The following is a 20068-nucleotide window of genomic DNA, read 5'->3' on the forward strand; positions in this document are numbered from 1 at the left end:
TCGGTAGCGAGAGCTAATCAATAGGTGTCGAATTTCAAACGATTTTCCGAGATTCGGTTACACCTAATAACTTGTGACAACCCGGCGGCGGCACCGTTGTTAAAAAATGAAGTTGTTATTAGCTTTCACACGACGCACGCTTCTGAGTTTTAGATTTGTTTTGCGATGTTTTTGTTTGAATCATGAATAAGATGTGGTTGACGAAGGGAGAAGGGGACGAGCGCGAACGCAGGTCCCCACTACCAGAAATTATACGCTCGAGTTACCCACATTAGGGGTAATCGCAGGAGTCAACCCAGTCGAAGTGCAATGAAAGGGCCTCATCCTGAGAGGACCTCCTAGTTGATCAAGGTGCCTCTCGCGTCAGGTAAGTATGCTTTTGTGGCAGCGCCGTTGACTTATAATTGTGGCGACGAAGCGTTTCGATCGCGGTCGTTCACCGCCGCCGCGTTACAGTAGTGAATAATATTCATACGTACGTACGGCGTTTGTTATCAATGTGGCTGTTCGTAACTGGTTTCCCGATCGATCGAGGAGTCCGGCGACTGCGGCGGTTCGTCTGAAAATGGAAAGTGGCATGAGTTGATGTGAGGTTTAAGTCTACCGAAACAGAATTTTAGAAAGAACAATGCCAATTAAGTTATTGCATTGAATAATAATATATATAGGGCTGCATGGCTGAGTATAATAGATAGATAGATAGCTACTATAGTGATCGGATACTATATATGATAGAATCACTATATACTGAGCGAGTTTTCATGCAGTGTTACTGAATTCATATTAATTTTTTGTTTCGATTCAAATGATTTGATTCTTCCCCCGTTGAGGGGAAGAGGGCCGTACTCGGATGTAGTGCAATACCGAGACAACCCGTGGCCAGGGCGAAGCAAGCTTCAATCCCAGGGCCGAAGGCCAAAAATCAGTTTAATATATGAGTTAGGCATTGCCTAACATATCAGATATTAAGCTGATAAGAACAGATACTACACTTGATCTTATTTTGAGTTGAACGACGATGGGCTTATCGACTCCGACGGTGCAATGGAGCCTGGACCCGTGCAATCGCCGCACCCAAGGGGGCCACTACTTAGTGACGCAGATCGTCAGAGGGTGTGAACCTCTCCCCTGTGCCATGAAACAACACGTGAGTGATATTCTAATGATGGTGAATGGCAGTAAATGATGGTAAGTTACACGATCAACGCGAGCAACCCTAAAAACACCAGCGCAACTCATTCAAACCGAAGTCGAAATGAGCCACACAAAAATTCACCTAACGGTGGTCACCTGTGCAGCCCAGCCGAACCGAAGCTCGACTAAACCACAGGCCAAAATTAAAAGGACAATTACGTACAAAGTACACAACATACCACATGACAAAACAAATTACGTAGCAACACAACTTCGAAGACAACGGCAGTACTTTCCCATAAGGCGACCGCCGCGTCAACGAAGAACAAATAAAGACAAGGAAGATACAATAGAACTAAGAGATGAAATCACGAGAAAATTGAATCCAGTTCAAGTCATTTACGGAACCAATGTGGCCGTCTGCTAGCCAATCATGTTCAAAACGAGTCGGACGACAATGACGCTTCTGCATGCGAACCAAAAAACGGAAGGTGGACCGAGCTTCCCGTAAAGAGATTATAACATCAGGAGCAATGTGCTCAAAACGGTAAGCATTTCGAGCAATCCAGATACGATGACGAAGGATCCCCAACAAGGCCGAATATGCTACCGGAACATTTGCTCCTGAGGAAAAACCAAATAAAATAACATTTGGAGACAATGGAGAAATGGATCGTCTAAATTTGCAAAGGCATTGAAAAAACCAATCAAAAACGGCTATAGCAAAAGGACATGTCGTGAAAAGATGTAACAAAGTTTCTTGTTGGCCACAAAAACAATTGGGATCAACTTGCATTCCAAAGCGAACGAGACGGTCTGCAGTGGGTAGAATGCCATGAAAAGATAACCAAGAACTATCTTGCACCGATCTAACAAAACGCCAAAGATTAAGACTCGACCAGGCATCGTTCCAGTGAACAGTAACCCCCCAGTCTTGAAATTTTGCAAAGGCACGATGAGGCACTAGCTGGCCACGAGAAAAGGAACGATAAGCAAACGAAGCGGTTAATTCACTGATAGGTAAAGGAGGACCAAAAGGACGAGGAATCACCCAAACACTTTGCACACGAGTGCAGTGGAGCTCAACCCACGCTCGAACAATGGAGGCATAAAAGGATGGTAACCTCTTAATGAGATATACAGGTATATGATCACGTGAAAAAAGATCATGTACAGAAGAACCAAATATAGAACTGATGTGATAATCAAAAAAAGTAGACCAATGCGAGGGATGAGGCACTAAGTAACGACGAATCCAGACTGCTCGTAAAGACAGGAGCTTACGTGCAACATCTACCACCCCGAGGCCCCCTGAGGACACTAGTTGAGTAACCGAAGAACGAGCTAACCATTCGCGCTTCTTCTGCCATACAAAATGGAAGAGGATCTTGTTAATCTGGAAAATAATTGTCTTTGGGATGTCAAAAATAGTAGCTTGATACCAAAATAAAGAAAGACCAAGGGTATTAGCAATCAAAGCTCTACCTCGAAACGACAGTTGTCTGTGTTTCCACAGGGTTAATTGATCTTCGAATTTATCTAGAAGAGATTGCCAATCAACTTGATCATCATTAGCCAGACGACAACCCAGAACAATGACTGATTCATTTGACCACTTTAAGGGGACAGCAGGACGATGATTTTTCCAAGGACCAAAAAGGAGCCCATGACTCTTAGAAATATTCAATTTGGCACCCGACGCGTTCTCATATCTGGCAAAAAGGGAAAAAAGTGCTTGAAGGGCCGAGTCGGATCTCACCAGCACAGTAGTGTCATCCGCATACTGGAATAACTTTACACATCGGCCGTCTGGAAGTATGAAACCATCAATATCAGAAGCTTTCTGAATTGCGCTCGAGATTGTCTCAGCAACAAGTATATATAAAAGTGGCGATAACGGACAACCTTGACGAACACCGCGGGTTACACGAAAAGCTTCGCTGGTAAAACCATTGACAAGCACACGTGAAAAAATACTAGAATAAAGTAAGCGAACCCAGGAACGAAAAACCGGACCAAAATTCATCCGAACCAAAACTCTTTCAAGAAATGACCATTCAACCCTATCAAATGCTTTTTCTTGGTCTAACGAAATCAATGCCCCACCAATATTAGTTTTATTTGCATGATTAATAATATCCTGTAGCAAACGAACATTCTCTCCAGAAAAACGACCAGGAATCCCGCAAGTTTGAACAGGGGATATCACAGATGCAAGAACAACTTTAAGACGATTTGTCAATACTTTGGAGAGGATCTTATAGTCGGCACAGAGCAGCGAGATGGGACGCCAATTCCGAGTATCCATGCGATCATTCTTTTTATATAATAAAGTAATTAAACCAGTCCGTTGAGTATATGAGAGAAAACCAGACGATAGAGAAGAGTTATAAACATCAACCAAATCAGAACCGAGAATGCTCCAAAATTTCTTATAGAATTCATATGGTAAACCATCTATCCCAGGAGACTTATTAGATTTAAAACTATCAAGAGCAACACGACATTCCTCAAGAGTAACTTCTCCTTCGCACAATGCGGAATCACGATCAGAAAGACGACGATCTAGAGAATTTATAAAGAAATCTTGATCAGATGAACACAGCACTGCAGCAGTGAACAACTGTACATAGAAAAGGCACCAAACCCGAATGATAGCAGAAACCGAGTGAACAATAACACCTTGAGCGTTCCGAATACCTGTAAAAAGGCGACGGACGGCACGGGATTTTTCTAACCGAAAAAAGTATGATGACGACGTTTCACCCTCTTCTGCCCACTGTTCTCGAGCACGAATCTTGGCTCCCTGAGCCGAATGTAAATGCTCCTGGTCAAGAAGATCCTTTGTCTCTTTAATAAACCGCCCAACATCATCTCCGCTATTCTCACGGCGAGTAAGATGATAAAGAGTATGCTCCAACGACGAAATGCGGGCACGACGGGCAGCAGCTAAATGACGAGAATAACGGCGAATTAATTTCTTAAGGCGGTGTTTTCCTTCGTCCCACCAAAGGTCAATATAGTCAAAAGATTCTTTTTTAGATTGCCAAAAGCACCAAAATTCGCGAACTTTGATAGAAAGGTTCTCATCGGACAACAAAGATGCATTCATTTTCCAGACACCAGGGCCGCGATCTGGTAAACCAGGAAGTTTCAGACGAAGAAAAACATACGAATGGTCTGAACGAAAAAAAGGATATATATCAATGTCAAATACTTTGTCTACCAGAAAGGAAGATATCCAAACCATATCTAGGCGAGAAGCTTGAGCCCCATTAGTGCGACGCCAAGTGAATTCACGAGCTGTTGGGTGTTTAAAACGCCAAATATCTGTGACATTCAATTCAGAAGTAAGAAGCTGTAAAGAACGTGGCCAATTATAAGCCCAAGGGGACGAAGTATTGCAACCACGACGATCTATTGATGCATCAACAACTGTATTAAAATCACCAGCCAAAAAAAGAGGAAGAGATGCATCGATGCAAGGCATTAAATCAGCAAAAAATTTTTCCCCCTCCACCTTCTTATTCGGACCATAAAGACAAACGACTTGAAATTCGGTGTTATCTTTAGAAAATGTAACAATACACCATCGACCAAAATCATCGGAAGAAGATGAAACCAAACGAAAGCTAGGTTTGAACAAAATAGCCACACCTCGACTGCGAATTGAACCAGGAGATGAAAAAACCGAGTAAGATTGCAAATTATTACCATTATCTTCTTCAGATTTTATCCATTTAGTAAACTCAACTGATGACGAAGAATGAGTTTCTTGGAGGCAAACAATGTCTGCTTTAACACAATTAAGCCAAGAAAATAAAACAGAACGATTCGTCGAATCGCGAAAACCTTGTACATTCAATGTAATTAGGGATATAGTATTCTCAGCCATAATAAATTTAGAATAAAACAACAATTAATTAAACAATATTATTGGTAACAATTAAATTATAAGATTAATTAATCTATTCAAGACTGCTCTTCCCCAAAAGGAGAAGATTGTTGAAAGATTCGATGAATAAATAAAGATTCTTCAGAAGCCTGGGATGGCTCTGGTACAGTAGGAGGGGGAGCATAAGTTTTCGTAACCCGAGGAACATTTGGGGGAAAGTCTAATTCAAGAGAGCCAGATTCGTGTCCAGGATGACTAGCAAAAAAGGAAGTCATAGAATTCTCATCTTCCACGCCAGAAGTTACTGTACGGGAAGTATCAGAACACCAAGTATCCGACTCGCCATTGGTCATATCATCAGAAGGTTCAGAATCCGACACTGAACCAGGACCAGTTGAAAAATCAGTACGTAAAGGTGACCGGGAACGACGACGCGATAAGCGTACTGGAGATACTGACTTTGAACGGACAGATTTTCCAGAATTGTCATTTCGAGAAGGCCTTCGCTTACGAGTCTTTACTGAAGACTTAGCAGTAGCTAAAAGAAGCTGTTTGGAGGATTCAACTCCCACAGGAGGATCTGCTGCATCAACCGAATGTTCTTCACTAGATTTTTCCTTAATTTCAACTTGATCAGGATTTTTATGAGAATCATCCACATTAGGAGGATCATCATTATTAGAAGGGTCATCATTAAGATCATTAGGAGGATCTTCAGGATGTGGATCAACCACTTCCATACGAGATGGTGGCCTATCAGGGCAACTACGACTAAAATGACCTTCGTTACCACAAATGAAACACTTCCGAACCTGACCTTTATAATAGACAGCGCACCAATGATCTGCAATGCGTAGTCTGGCCGGGATCTCAGTCGTGATATCCATTAAGACATTTCTAGCACCTGTGTATATTTTAGAATACGTCGCACTTTTAATTAATTTTATGGAACCATAAGGGGATAAAGCAGTTTGAATTTTATCATCCGGGATACCATAAGACAGACGGGTAATATTCACCCATTTGTATTGCGACACAGGTTTAAATGTTACAGGAAAACCTCGAACCAAATGATTGTTTACGAGAACTTTTGCAAGTTATGCGAAAACGGCCAGGCGCCATATAAACAATCGCCTCAAAGGTTTCAAAAAAATTTTCACATTGTCCACGGAATTCATCTATTACCTCGCGAACATTAACGTTGCGAGCTTCGATTTCCTTGGACAAAACAATGTCAACAGTACGGTTTATGAACGGAATCATATCCAAAATACCCACTGTTTGTGGCAGATTACCAATATATAACAATTATACAAAACTTGTTCAAACAGTAATAATATATTTGAACAGAATAAAGCTCAGACAAAAAATACAATCAAATAGTATACACTTAATTCACCTCAGCTCAAACTACAGCCAAAAGACAGTAAAAGCAAAGGCGAGACCCTTGCCCAAAAGAAAGACAGAGAGTCCAGCAAACTTCACACTCTCAAAATACAGAAAAAAATGCAGTCCAGCAAAGAGGCTAACCCTTTGCCGTCCAAAAGACAAAGAAAGAGAGTTAAGCAAAGACTGAGCTTTGCCTCCCAAAAACACACAGAAAAAGGAAAGCAAAAAGCTTTACCGCCCCGAAAGAGAAAGGGGAGTCCAGCAAAGGCTGAGCTTTGCCCCCGTAAAAACACACAGAGAATAGGGAGTCTAGCAAAGGCTGAGCCCTGCCCCCCCTAAAGATACACAGAGAATAGGGAGTCCAGCAAAGGCTAAGCCTTGCCCCCCCAAAAGAAGAAGAAGAAGGGAGTCCAGCAAAGTCCCAGCTTTGCCCTCCCAAGAGAAGAAAAAGGGAGTCCAGCAAAATCCCAGTTTTGCCCTCCCAAGAGAAGAAGAAGGGAGTCCAGCAAAATCCCAGTTTTGCCCTCCCAAGAGAAGAAGAAGGGAGTCCAGCAAAATCCCAGTTTTGCCCTCCCAAGAGTAAAGAAAGAGTATAGTAAATAAATATCACGGAGAACCAGAAAAGGCAGACTATTCCTTTTCCCTCCACTAACAAAATAAAGAAGGACCAGCAATTAATTGCCCCTTCACCAAAATTCTCGACCAATTGATCTTAGCCAAAAGGCCGAGAAGCGATAACCCGTTTTCGGCTCGCCACCAAGACTTTATTGCGCATCGGCGAGCCCGCTCGACCCGGTGGCGGGTGTGCGATCGAGTGAGCAGAATTGGCCGGCACGAGGAAGCCAACAAGCAATGTCGCTGCTGCTCGTTATTTCGTGAACGGGTTCGATGCGAGGCCGGCGGGCCGCCTACGCTTGCCGGGACGTCCTCGCGGTCACGCTTTGCTGCTGCCGCCGCCGAGCCATTCTATATTGTCGAGAGTTGGTGAACAACGATGATCGTGAAGCTGTTTTTTGCGGGTTTTTTATCAGTTCCGATAGATAGTTGGTTATTCATTTATCTACGTCGATGTGTTGCCTCGCAAGAGTTGTGCTGCTGTGGTATGTGCTGATATCCGAGACGTTGTTACATATAGTGTGACGAAGCTCTCGACGCTGCGGTAGCGGTGGTAGTACATGTATATGTATGTAGTACCGGCACGCCATCCGTCGATCGGTAGCGAGAGCTAATCAATAGGTGTCGAATTTCAAACGATTTTCCGAGATTCGGTTACACCTAATAACTTGTGACAACCCGGCGGCGGCACCGTTGTTAAAAATGAAGTTGTTATTAGCTTTCACACGACGCACGCTTCTGAGTTTTAGATTTGTTTTGCGATGTTTTTGTTTGAATCATGAATAAGATGTGGTTGACGAAGGGAGAAGGGGACGAGCGCGAACGCAGGTCCCCACTACCAGAAATTATACGCTCGAGTTACCCACATTAGGGGTAATCGCAGGAGTCAACCCAGTCGAAGTGCAATGAAAGGGCCTCATCCTGAGAGGACCTCCTAGTTGATCAAGGTGCCTCTCGCGTCAGGTAAGTATGCTTTTGTGGCAGCGCCGTTGACTTATAATTGTGGCGACGAAGCGTTTCGATCGCGGTCGTTCACCGCCGCCGCGTTACAGTAGTGAATAATATTCATACGTACGTACGGCGTTTGTTATCAATGTGGCTGTTCGTAACTGGTTTCCCGATCGATCGAGGAGTCCGGCGACTGCGGCGGTTCGTCTGAAAATGGAAAGTGGCATGAGTTGATGTGAGGTTTAAGTCTACCGAAACAGAATTTTAGAAAGAACAATGCCAATTAAGTTATTGCATTGAAAATATATAGGCTGCATGGCTGAGTATAATAGATAGATAGATAGCTACTATAGTGATCGGATACTATATATGATAGAACACATATACTGAGCGAGTTTTCATGCAGTGTTACTGAATTCATATTAATTTTTTGTTTCGATTCAAATGATTTGATTCTTCCCCCGTTGAGGGGAAGAGGGCCGTACTCGGATGTAGTGCAATACCGAGACAACCCGTGGCCAGGGCGAAGCAAGCTTCAATCCCAGGGCCGAAGGCCAAAAATCAGTTTAATATATGAGTTAGGCATTGCCTAACATATCAGATATTAAGCTGATAAGAACAGATACTACACTTGATCTTAGCCAAAAGGCCGAGAAGCGATAACCCGTTTTCGGCTCGCCACCAAGACTTTATTGCGCATCGGCGAGCCCGCTCGACCCGGTGGCGGGTGTGCGATCGAGTGAGCAGAATTGGCCGGCACGAGGAAGCCAACAAGCAATGTCGCTGCTGCTCGTTATTTCGTGAACGGGTTCGATGCGAGGCCGGCGGGCCGCCTACGCTTGCCGGGACGTCCTCGCGGTCACGCTTTGCTGCTGCCGCCGCCGAGCCATTCTATATTGATCGTGAAGCTGTTTTTGCGGGTTTTTTATCAGTTCCGATAGATAGTTGGTTATTCATTTATCTACGTCGATGTGTTGCCTCGCAAGACTGCTGTGGTATGTGCTGATATCCGAGACGTTGTTACATATAGTGTGACGAAGCTCTCGACGCTGCGGTAGCGGTGGTAGTACATGTATATGTATGTAGTACCGGCACGCCATCCGTCGATCGGTAGCGAGAGCTAATCAATAGGTGTCGAATTTCAAACGATTTTCCGAGATTCGGTTACACCTAATAACTTGTGACAACCCGGCGGCGGCACCGTTGTTAAAAAATGAAGTTGTTATTAGCTTTCACACGACGCACGCTTCTGAGTTTTAGATTTGTTTTGCGATGTTTTTGTTTGAATCATGAATAAGATGTGGTTGACGAAGGGAGAAGGGGACGAGCGCGAACGCAGGTCCCCACTACCAGAAATTATACGCTCGAGTTACCCACATTAGGGGTAATCGCAGGAGTCAACCCAGTCGAAGTGCAATGAAAGGGCCTCATCCTGAGAGGACCTCCTAGTTGATCAAGGTGCCTCTCGCGTCAGGTAAGTATGCTTTTGTGGCAGCGCCGTTGACTTATAATTGTGGCGACGAAGCGTTTCGATCGCGGTCGTTCACCGCCGCCGCGTTACAGTAGTGAATAATATTCATACGTACGTACGGCGTTTGTTATCAATGTGGCTGTTCGTAACTGGTTTCCCGATCGATCGAGGAGTCCGGCGACTGCGGCGGTTCGTCTGAAAATGGAAAGTGGCATGAGTTGATGTGAGGTTTAAGTCTACCGAAACAGAATTTTAGAAAGAACAATGCCAATTAAGTTATTGCATTGAATAATAATATATATAGGGCTGCATGGCTGAGTATAATAGATAGATAGATAGCTACTATAGTGATCGGATACTATATATGATAGAATCACTATATACTGAGCGAGTTTTCATGCAGTGTTACTGAATTCATATTAATTTTTTGTTTCGATTCAAATGATTTGATTCTTCCCCCGTTGAGGGGAAGAGGGCCGTACTCGGATGTAGTGCAATACCGAGACAACCCGTGGCCAGGGCGAAGCAAGCTTCAATCCCAGGGCCGAAGGCCAAAAATCAGTTTAATATATGAGTTAGGCATTGCCTAACATATCAGATATTAAGCTGATAAGAACAGATACTACACTTGATCTTATTTTGAGTTGAACGACGATGGGCTTATCGACTCCGACGGTGCAATGGAGCCTGGACCCGTGCAATCGCCGCACCCAAGGGGGCCACTACTTAGTGACGCAGATCGTCAGAGGGTGTGAACCTCTCCCCTATGCCATGATACAACGCGTGAATGGTACGATGAATGACAGTGATGATGGTGAATCACACGATCAACGCGAGCAACCCTGAAAGATCAGTGCAGCTTGTCCGCAAACAAGCTACACTCTAAAAATTCACCGTAAAGGTGGTCACCTGTGCAGTCCAGTCGAACCGAAGTCCAACCGAACCACAGGCCAAAATTAATTGGACAGGACTGTCCACGAGACAGATTACAAGACAATACATCTTCGAGGCCGACGGCAGTACTTTCCCATAAGGCGACCCCCGTGACCACGAAGAACAAAAAATAAAAAATTATTTGATCAAGCTATGAAATTCGATGGAATCAACTGGAGTAATGAAGCCAAATACTTCACCAGCGAGCCATTGTTCAGAAAAATGTTGTGCTAAACAATGACGACGTTGAATTTTCAAAGTGAAGCGAAGGGTGGATTTAACCTTGTCCCGTGAAGCGATAAAGTCAGGATTTATGCGATTGAAACGAAAGGAGTTTCTAGCAAGCCATATTTGATGTCGTATGACTCCTAGGAGACAAGAAAAGACCAATGGGATATGTCTGGAGTCAACATATCCAAGTAGGATCTCACTAGAAGATGGCAATGCAGATAATGGATTATATCGCTTGATGATAGAGTGGTACCAACGTATTAACTTTAGAGCAAAGGGACAGGCTGTAAAGAGGTGAACTAATGTCTCTTCTTTGCCACAATGACAACGAGCGTTGACGTTTATACCGAAACGGATCAAACGGTCAGCAGTTGGAAGGATGCCGTGAGCAATAAGCCATGATGTGTTTCGGACGTTTCTAATAAAACGCCATAGAAGTAAGTTACGCCAAACTGTAGGCCAATCACATGACAGACCCCAGTTGCGATATTTCTCAACACAACGATGTTGTGTGCGTTCGCTCATTGATAGAATGTCATAAACGTATTTGGCAGATAATGATGATAACTTACAAGAATTGTTTTTGCGTCCTTCTATAATAAATTCTCCGTCGACATATTTTCTTGGCAATCTAAACCATGATTCTAATACGGAGCGATAAAAAGTTGGTAAAGCATCCATAGCATACTTAGGTGGAGATGGTAGAGATAAAACCTGAACAACAGTGCGACCCGGAAAGGCTCGACGTAAATACATACGGAAAAAGGTAGCCCATGGCAGGTTCTGGTGTAAGAAATATCTTTTAATCCATAATACGTGTAAAGATGATATTTTCCATTTGATGTCAACTACGCCGAGTCCCCCTAGGGTAGAAACGTTGGGTGACTGAAGCCCGGGCAAGCCATTCTCGTTTTTTCTGCCATATAAAGTTAAAGACTTTTGAATTAATCGCTTTGATAGTATTTGCGGGAACGGTGGAAAAGGATGCTAAATACCAAAAGATGCTTAAGCCTAACATGTTGGAGATCAACGCTCGACCATGGTATGAAAGCTTCCTGGTTTGCCATGTGGAGAAGATGGAATCAAGGCTCTGAATTTTGGAAGTCCAATCTTGTGACTCCAAATTACTCAGTTTGGAACCTAGTACTGTAATGGAGGTACTTGACCAATCTAATGGTATTGGTAAGTCATTTCGGTGTTTCCAGGAACCAAATAGTAAACCATGCGATTTTTTGGTATTAAGCTTGGCTCCAGAGGCCAGTTCGTAGCGATTAAAAAGGGAAAACAAAGCTTGTAAGGCACGGAAAGAACAAACGATAACGGAAGTATCGTCGGCATATTGGCATAATTTAACCTTTTGACTATTTGGCAAAGAATAGCCATCAATAGCAGGATCCTTCCGAATTGCGCATGCAATCGTTTCAGCCACAATGACATATAGCAATGGAGATAGAGGGCATCCTTGACGAACACCTCTGGAAACAGGAAAGAGAGCGGATTGTTCGCCATTAATGAGGACACTAGAGAATATATTGGTATAGAGTAATGCGACCCAACTACGAAAAGAAGGGCCGAAATTCATATTTTCCAAGACACGGGCGAGGTACGACCACTCAACCCGGTCAAAGGCTTTCTCTTGATCTAAGGATATGACTGCTCCTCCAGCATTCCTCACATTTGCATGCGCTACAACATCGTGCAGCAGGCGAACATTCTCGGCACAATTTCTACCAGGAACTCCACAAGATTGGTCGAAATGAATGACCGAGTCAAGAACTCCAAGAAGACGATTTGCGAGGGATTTTGCGACAATCTTATAGTCTACGCATAATAAAGTTATCGGCCTCCAATTTTTCATATCCTCTCGATCTCCTCGTTTGTGCAAAAGAGTGATTACACCTGACCGTTGGCTTATAGAGAGACTTTTTTGTTGAAAACAAAAATTAATGACTTCAACAAAGTCGTCACCAAGAATTGGCCAAAAACGCTTATAAAATTCAGCCGGAAAGCCATCAAGGCCAGGAGACTTGCCAGAGGCCATGCCATCTAAAGCTCGTTTACATTCGGCATTTGTAAGCGGCCCTTCGCACTGTGATTTCTCATCATCAGACAGACGCATATTAATGTTCTTTAGAAAAAAGTCTTGATGTTCGCGATCTAGAGGCTGTGCAGTGAAAAGGAGTGCATAGAATTGAATCCATGCTAGAGCGATGGATTTTGCAGTGGAGACTACAACTCCTGCTAAGTTGCGCACAGAAGAAATAATTCGTCTTCGTGCTCGTTTTTTTTCCAAACGAAAAAAATATGCGGTAGAGGCTTCTCCCTCTTCAGCCCATTGAATGTTGGATCGGATACGGGCACCTCTGGCTCTCTTTAAGTGGGCTTCTTCTAACTCAGATTTTGTGTCAGCAATGTCTGACTTTACATCTTCACCGGCTGCAGCACGGCGATCGAGATGGAATAGAGTTTTCTCTAATGAGGAAATTGCATGTCGATCATTGATAGCTTTTGAACGGGAAAATTTGGCTATGAGGTGACGAAGACGGGATTTACCGGCATCCCACCAAGCACTCATAGAATGGAAGGAAGCCTTATATGTTCGCCAAGATGTCCAGAAATCTTGTACTAGCTCATTAAGAGCCGGGTCACTTAAATGAGACGTGTTGAATTTCCAGAGACCTCTACCTCGATTGACGCTGGAAGGTATGCCTAGTTCTAGATACACATAAGAATGGTCAGAACGAAAAAAGGGTAAAATATTAACTTCCAAAACCATAGGGAGAAAAAAGGAAGAGAGCCAATACATGTCAAGTCTGGATGCTTGTTGTCCGTTAGGACGACGCCAAGTATACTCATTCTTATTAGGGTGATGAAGTCGCCACACATCATGCAGATCATAAGAGGTCATCAGATCTGTAAGAGTGTCGACCAATTATATGCCCAAATGGAGGTTGGATTACAACCCAATCGATCTTTGGAAGCATCAACAACCGTATTAAAATCCCCACAAAGAACAATGGGTGTATCTCGATCGAGAATAGTATATAGCGATTCAAAGAAATCAATACCCGGAGCTTTTTTATTTGGACCATACACGTTACAAAGCTGTATTGAAAAATTCTCCTGTTCGAACTCTGCACATATTAACCTGCCAGATTGATTTTTAAAGGAATGGACTATAGAGTAATCAGGTTTGTAAAGAATAGCGACACCTGAGCTACGATTAGTGCCAGGAGAGGAAATTGCTTTGTAACCTATTTTGTTAAGACCACTTGAGGTGGCGTCAGAAAGCCATTTTGAAAATTCGGCTTCCGAGATTGAATGGGTCTCTTGCAGACAAATAAAGCTGGCCTTACAACAATTGATCCAAGAAAAAAGTGTGTCTCGATGGTCAGAGGTCCGTAGACCCTGGCAGTTCAATGTAATAAAGGATACTTTAGCTGCCATTATAAAAAGCAAAAAAGAAGCCATTGTTCATTTCTTCTTTGTGGAACCAACAACTGGAGCAGGTGCCGTTTTTCGTGAACATAGGAAGGAGGCGAGAACGTCAGAACTCTCTAGAGAACTTTTACTTTTTGATCGATTTGTTCGTGGGAGATTAGGGGTAAAGGGGGTAAGCCGAGTCTCTACTTCTGAAGGTAATATTTGGGAAGTAGAGGAAGACAGATTTCCTTCATCACCAGCCTCATAAGAGGAATCAAGAGAGCTTGAAGCGTGTTTAGCTGCTTTTAGCTGTGCACGGACGCTTAGTGGAATGCTATCACCATTGCTCTCCTCAACATCATCTACAACCTCTTCAATTTCGTTATTATCAACTTCCTCAGTAGCATCGACGTATTCTTGATCAACCTCATCATCGTAATCATCATCATCATCGTTATCATCATCATCATTATCATCATCATCAGCATCCTCATCATCCTTATCAACATCGCTATCGTCGTCATCATTATCCTTATCATCATCAACTCGCTCATTATTTTGATCATCCTTAGTGTTGTTATCGTTGGTTTCAAGTTGAGTGTTGATAGGTAAATCATTTTCGACACCAACTTCCATATTATTATTTTCCATCTCAGCAGCCTCATCTTCTAATGTCGAGAAGAGATTCGGCGAGGCCAAGTCGGAAAGGGGTTTTCCGCGTTTGCCATCGTGTGAAGCAGAACCTGCAGATGACTCGTCATCAGATCGAGTGCGTTTTTTTGCGCGGTTAACCTTCACGGGTTGGAAAGGAACATCATCATGCTCCATAACACTGTCATTTACAACAGCTGCAAAGGTCTTACAAGCAGTTGCTGTTGTGATAGTGTTATCCGTTACAACGGCTGCAGAGGTCTTAGGAGCAGCTGCTTTCGTTGTAGTATTTTGTGTTATAACAGCTGCAGAGGTCTTAGGAGCAACTGTTGTCGAGGTAGTTTCAGTTGGGAGGGGAACGTTTGAATTATCAACCTCAGGAGGATCAATTATTTCAATTTCCTGTTCGTCTTGAATAACGGGATGTCTTGCTGGACAATCCTTAACAGCATGACCAGGCTTATGACAATGAAAACATGTTTGAACCTGACCAACATGAAAAACATTACACCAGTGCCCTGCTATGTGCACTCGTGATGGTATTGACTGACGTATTTCCATCAATACGTTTCGTACGCCAGTATAAACATTATAAAGGGTATCCATCTTCACATGAAGAATGGTACCATAGGGGCGTAAGGCCTCCCGAATGGCATCATCCGGGATACCATAGCTCAATCGAGTAACATTTACCCATTTGGCTGTTTTACACGGCTTGATTGTTAAAGGCTTTCCCCGAAAGGTCAAGCCAGAGTGAGAGAATTCCTCACATGCAACCTCCGAGCGACAAGTCACTCGAACAAGACGCAACGATAGGAGAACACATGCTTCACAAAGACCCGAGAAATTGTCTTTCAGTTGCTCTCGGAATTCCGTCATCACACTCTTGACGGTAATTCTCACTTCACCTGCATCAGCAGGCAAGCCAACATCAACCGTTCGATTCGCAAAAGGAATCTTCATGGTTTGAAACAAAACAAAAACAAAGAGAAGAAAAGGGGTCCAGCAGAGGCTAAACCTCTGCCCCCCGAGAAAATATAGAAAAGGGGTCCAGCAGAGACCAATGCTCTGCCCCCTGAGAAAATATATAAAAGGGGACCAGCAGAGACTAAACCTCTGCCCCTCGAGAAAATATAGAAAAGATGTCCAGCAGAGACCAATGCTCTGCCCCCTGAGAAAATATATAAAAGGGGACCAGCAGAGACTAAACCTCTCCCTCCGAGAAAATATAGAAAAGAGTTTCAGCAGAGATCAATGCTCTGCCCCCCGAGAAAAAATATAAAGGGGACCAGCAGAGACTAAACCTCTGCCCCCCAAGAAAATATGGAAAATATAGAAGGGGGTCCAGCAGAGACCAATGCTCTGCCCCCCGAGAAAATATAGAAAAGGGGTCCTGCAGAGACCAATGCTCTGCACCCCAAGGAAAGAAGGAATACAAATAAGGAGTCCAGCAAAGACAATCCTTTGCCCTCCAAATTAATTAGAAAAGAGAATAATAAAAAAATTTTAACCTACAGGAAGTCCAGCAAGGCTAGCCCTTGCCCTTCCTGATAAATGTCAAAAAACACTTTAGGGCACCAGCCCGAACACCAGCTAACAACACGAGCCACGAGCCACGAGACGCAAGCCACGAGACACCAATGAGACACCAGACACCAACGAGACACCAGGGCTCCCAAGAGCCGACTGGCCCCAAGGCCACGACACCACCAAGCCAACCACGAGGGAGACCAGCAGCGGAGGCAGGAGACAAGCCAGAGACCAGAGACACCAGAGCCAAGACCTCCTCTTCTTTGCTTCCTCTTCTGTGCTTCCTCTTCTTAGCTTCCTCTTCTTTGCGTCTACTTGCAATCGAGATTTCGGAATTCTTCTCTTAGCCAAAAGGCCGAGAAGCGATAACCCGTTTTCGCCTCGCCACCAAGACTTTATTGCACATCGGCGAGCCCGCTCGACCCGGTGGTGTGCGATTGAGTGAGCATGCAGGATTCGCGGCACGAAGGAGCCAAGCACCGATGTCGCCGCAGCTCGTTATTTCGTGAACGGGTTCGATGCGAGGCCGGCGGGCCGCCTACGCTTGCCGAGATGTCCTCGCGGTCACGCTTTGCTGCTGCCGCCGAGCCATTCTATATTGTCGAGAGTTGGTGAACAACGATGATCGTGAAGCTGTTTTTTGTGGTTTTCGGTCACTTTTGCTTTCACACAGTTCCGATAGATAGTTGGTTATTCATTTATCTACGTCGATGTGTTGCCTCGCAAGAGTTGTGGTGCTGTGGTATGTGCTGATATCCAAGACGTTGTTATATATCGTGTGACGAACCTCTCGACGCTGCGGTAGCGGTGGTAGTATATTTATATGTATGTAGTACCGGCACGCCATCCGTCGATCGGTAGCGAGAGCTGATCAATAGGTGTCGAATTTCAAACGATTTTCTGAGATTCGGTTACACTTGATAACTTGTGACACAACCCGACGGCGTACCGTTGTTAAAAAATCAAGTTGTTATTAGCTTTCACACGCACGCACGCACTCTTCTGAGTTTTAGATTTGTTTTTCGATTTTTTGTTTGAATCATGAATAAGATGTGGTTGACGAAGGGAGAAGGGGACGAGCGCGAACGCAGGTCCCCACTACCAGAAATTATACGCTCGAGTTACCCACATTAGGGGTAATCGCAGGAGTCAACCCAGTCGAAGTGCAATGAAAGGGCCTCATCTTGAGAGGACCTCCTAGTTGATCAAGGTGCCTCTCGCGTCAGGTAAGTATGCTTTTGTGGCAGCGCCGTTGACTTATAATTGTGGCGACGAAGCGTTTCGATCGCGGTCGTTCACGTTACAGTAGTGAATAATATTCATACGTACGTACGGCGTTTGTTATCAATATGGCTGTTCGTAACTGGTTTCCCGATCACTCGAGGAGTCCGGCGACTGCGGCGGTTCGTCTGAAAATGGAAAGTGGCATGAGTTGATGTGAGGTTTAACTCTACCGAAACAGAATTTTAGAAAGAACAATGCCAATTAAGTTATTGCATTGAATAATAATATATATAGGGCTGCATGGCTGAGTATAACAAATAGATAGCTACTAGATCGGATACTATATATGATAGAATCACAATATACTGAGCGAGTTTTCATGCAGTGTTACTGAATTCATATTAATTTTTTGTTTCGATTCAAATGGTGGTTATTCTTCCCCCGTTGAGGGGAAGAGGGCCGTACTCGGATGTACTGCAATACCGAGACAACCCGTGGCCAGGGCGAAGCAAGGTTCAATCCCAGGGCCGAAGGCCAAAAATCAGTTTAATATATGAGTTAGGCATTGCCTAACATATCAGATATTAAGCTGATAAGAACAGATACTACACTTGATCTTATTTTGATATATTTACGTTTAAAACATTACATCATAGTGCAATATGCAAGTTCTAAGCACCGGAAAAGACCTTCATGTAATTATGTACATAGTGTCTAATCGAGATAGTTAGCTAGGCTTGACCAGCAAGCTATTTGTCCACGTAAAACAATTAGAACCTGAAAACAACAGGAATAAAAATAATGATCTACATTAATAGGAGAGAGCAGACCCATTTGCGACAAGCACATAAAGGGACTCCTTGACCTCAGGTTCAATATCTGGAATATCGTCAATGTACTCTGGGTGCATATAAGCAAAAAAGGTGAGATAAGCTTTTTGAGCAACAGGTTCTATATTATCAATAAATGAAAGCGCTTCATCAGAAGAAGGTTCCAACAAGTCAGGCATCGCTGCCGCCGCATACTCCCAAAAGCGAAACAGTTCATAATGAGCGTAAGTCACATTAGGGTCTTGGTTCACATTCTCAGGAACTGGAGCTTGAGTGAAACAAGGATCTTCTAAAAACTCGAGACCTGTCGGTCTTACAGGAGAAAGGATATCATCGAGGACTGTAGGAAGGAGGTGTTGCTCCGCAGGGTTTAACAAGGTGGGATGCCTGAAGGCAAAAGCTTTTTTGAAGCTTGGCAAATCAGACAACAGGATAAGTTCTTCCGTATCTTCTATCTCTTTTAAAACTTCATTGGTTAGTTCTGCAACACATTCTGCTTTCAACCGTACATGTTCGTAATCAAAATAATCAATCGGGGCATCATCCTCCATAGTCTCAACTGACGTATCAGAAGGGAGGGAGGGCAAGGTTTCAACAGGAGGGACATTGTTAGCTTGATCTTCGATCGATCGTTGTTGTTTATCAACAGGAGGGGCATTTTTAGTGTTATCAACAGGAGGGACATCTTTAGTTTGATCTTCTTTGGTGGCTCGTTGTTGCTTATCAACAGGAGGGACATCCTTAATTTGATCTTCTTCAATTGTTCGTTGTTGCTTAGGCAGCGGGAGAGAAGCAGCTGATGGCAAACGCTTCCCTGAATCAATATGACGGGGAGTTTCTTCCGACGTAACAGATGGAGGTACGGTATGCTGAGACTGAGCATCAATGGCGATAGATTGGACATCAACACTCGAATCCAGTACAGGATTTTGTAGAGGTACATCCACTTTCTGCGGGCCAACAATTGTGTTAGACTCAACTAGAAATTTCTTACCTGGGCAATTCTTCGAAATGTGTCCTGTCTGTTCACACCGGAAGCACTGTTGTGCCTGTCCCCGGTAAAACACATTAACCGGATGATGGTTAATGGTGAGGCGTGAAGGAATCGGTTTTTTGAGATCCATTTTCACCGAGTAAACGGAAATACTGATACCTTTAACCAACTCGCAACGCATTTGCAAAACGTTTCCATATTCTGTTAGACGAGATTTTATCGAGTTTTCAGTTGTACCAAACATTACTCGTGTTAATTTCACCCACTGAACACTCGGTGCAGAGGACAGCTTAATGAGATGACTTCGGAATGTTAATCCCTCCGCTCGTAACTCGGTAGCAGCTTGTGCAGATCGACAGTGAACGAGTATGGACATTGCGCCCGACTGCATAACATTTTCTATGAACGCTGAAGCATTCTTGGATTGTTCGCAAAAATCATCGACTAATTCTTGCAACGTGATCGGATGACCAGGTGACAAAGAAAGCTCAGCTAAAAGACCAACCAGGGCACGTTCAGCATGTGGGATGGCAGACATCTCGGGGACGCACGCGCACCAACGGACACGGAGACCACAAGACACTGCTCGACGGACAGTCCCAAGGCCAGCCAACCACCAAAGGAGACCAGCAAGCCAGAAACAGGAAAGAACACCAGCAGAACACCAGAAGGACCAATGGACCACCAGTACAGATTGCAAAACCAAGATAAAACCAATTGATCTTGCACCACAATATCAACAATTCTTTTCAACAATAATACTTCTTCGAGATTTCAAAAACTTCTACACTTGATCTTAT

The 20068-nt window shown here is 43.8% G+C and overlaps 7 non-coding genes and 1 pseudogene across 7 annotated transcripts; all 8 read right to left on the reverse strand.

The window, feature by feature from the left end:
- Positions 1-211: 211 nt before the first annotated feature.
- Positions 212-375, reverse strand: LOC114540828. Its single transcript, XR_003689111.1, has one exon. It is a non-coding gene; the product is annotated as a U1 spliceosomal RNA (small nuclear RNA).
- A 455-nt stretch (positions 376-830) lies between these two features.
- On the reverse strand, positions 831-1013 carry LOC114540851. Its single transcript, XR_003689134.1, has one exon. It is a non-coding gene; the product is annotated as a U2 spliceosomal RNA (small nuclear RNA).
- Positions 1014-7840: 6827 nt separating this feature from the next.
- LOC114540829 lies at positions 7841-8004 on the reverse strand. Its single transcript, XR_003689112.1, has one exon. It is a non-coding gene; the product is annotated as a U1 spliceosomal RNA (small nuclear RNA).
- A 446-nt stretch (positions 8005-8450) lies between these two features.
- On the reverse strand, positions 8451-8642 carry LOC114540846. The gene has a single exon (XR_003689129.1). It is a non-coding gene; the product is annotated as a U2 spliceosomal RNA (small nuclear RNA).
- A 657-nt stretch (positions 8643-9299) lies between these two features.
- Positions 9300-9463, reverse strand: LOC114540831. The gene has a single exon (XR_003689114.1). It is a non-coding gene; the product is annotated as a U1 spliceosomal RNA (small nuclear RNA).
- Positions 9464-9918: 455 nt separating this feature from the next.
- LOC114540854 lies at positions 9919-10101 on the reverse strand. The gene has a single exon (XR_003689136.1). It is a non-coding gene; the product is annotated as a U2 spliceosomal RNA (small nuclear RNA).
- Positions 10102-17290: 7189 nt separating this feature from the next.
- Positions 17291-17454, reverse strand: LOC114540835. Its single transcript, XR_003689118.1, has one exon. It is a non-coding gene; the product is annotated as a U1 spliceosomal RNA (small nuclear RNA).
- Positions 17455-17893: 439 nt separating this feature from the next.
- Positions 17894-18073, reverse strand: LOC114540857 (annotated as a pseudogene).
- Between the last annotated feature and the right edge of the window lie 1995 nt (positions 18074-20068).

Source organism: Dendronephthya gigantea, unplaced genomic scaffold (genome assembly GCF_004324835.1).
Source record: "Dendronephthya gigantea isolate DGI-Jeju-01 unplaced genomic scaffold, DenGig_1.0 000250F, whole genome shotgun sequence".
Taxonomy (NCBI): domain Eukaryota; kingdom Metazoa; phylum Cnidaria; class Anthozoa; order Malacalcyonacea; family Nephtheidae; genus Dendronephthya; species Dendronephthya gigantea.